Source organism: Elephantulus edwardii, unplaced genomic scaffold, assembly GCF_000299155.1.
Source record: "Elephantulus edwardii isolate Elephantulus edwardi_28Jun2011 unplaced genomic scaffold, EleEdw1.0 scaffold00261, whole genome shotgun sequence".
In the NCBI taxonomy this organism is placed as follows: domain Eukaryota; kingdom Metazoa; phylum Chordata; class Mammalia; order Macroscelidea; family Macroscelididae; genus Elephantulus; species Elephantulus edwardii.
This window is the reverse complement of record NW_006400011.1, coordinates 2,586,546-2,587,704: the sequence shown is the minus strand read 5'-3', so window position 1 is coordinate 2,587,704 and position 1,159 is coordinate 2,586,546.

Here is a 1,159-nt window from a genome sequence, read left to right as displayed (position 1 = left end):
AACATGCTCAAAGTATGAGACAAAACTTTGCCATCCTTGCCTCCAAGAAGCATTCTGGTTGCACCTTTTCTAAGATACATCTGTTTGTTGTTTTGACAGCCCATTGGGGATATTCAGTGCTCTTTTCCAGCACAGCTCAAAGGCATCAATTCTTCTTCTGTCATCCTTATTCATTGCCCAACTCCTGATCTCCTGACTGTTGACAGCAGCAGTGTTGATTATTCATCTACACAAGATGAAATAATTCACACCTTCAAACCTTTCCCCATCAATCATTATGTTGCCTAATGGCCCAGGGATGAGGACATTTGTTTTCTTGATTTTGAGACATAATCCATTGCCCCGACCCACGGGGGCATTCAACGGTGGCAGGAGGCAAAGAGACATGGAGACAAGTAGAAATTTCCGATCAAGTCTCGACTTTATTGAAAGCATACAGAGATATATAGGAGCAGGAATGAGGGGAGCGGAAAGGAGAAGTAAGGTTACTTAGCAGGGCGTTTCCAGTAAGCCAAAACCTGTCCTCCCAGGGTGGAGTAAACTGAAACCTATCCTTCCAGGGTGGGGTAAACTGAAACACAATGGGGGGAGTGGAAAGGAGAATTAAGGTTGGGCATTCCCAGTAGACTGAAACCTGTCCTCCCAGGGTGGTGGGGCAACATGTCCAGACATGTCCTTAGAGAATTACAAAATGGCTTCAGCTAGGTAGAACAAAACGGCTTCCAACAAATCCTCCCTTCTATCAATAATTATTTGAAGACTGCAAAAGCTCAACAGGATTACCTTTGGTGCTCTCCTGTTTGACTGTGTATGAAACCGGCGCCTGTCTTAGGCTGGACCCGCACCTACTGATCTTACCCATCATGGGCTAACCCAGCAGCTACGGCGGGGTGCCTGTCTTAGGTTGAAACAGGGGCCGGTGTCTCTTACCCGTCTCTGGCTGCCCGGTTTATTAGCTTGTATCACCAAGGGTTTTCTTTATCGGCCATTTGCAGTCTTTGATAATGGACTTGTATGGGATGGGAGGCTATGGATAGGACCTGCTGCTTGATAAAGCGTATAAGCCTCTGAATTGCCCAGGGGCCAAAAGAAATAAGCAAAAGAAAGCCTATTAAGGGCCTCCAAAGGAGTCACTGGTCTTTGACCACGTCCCCTTAAC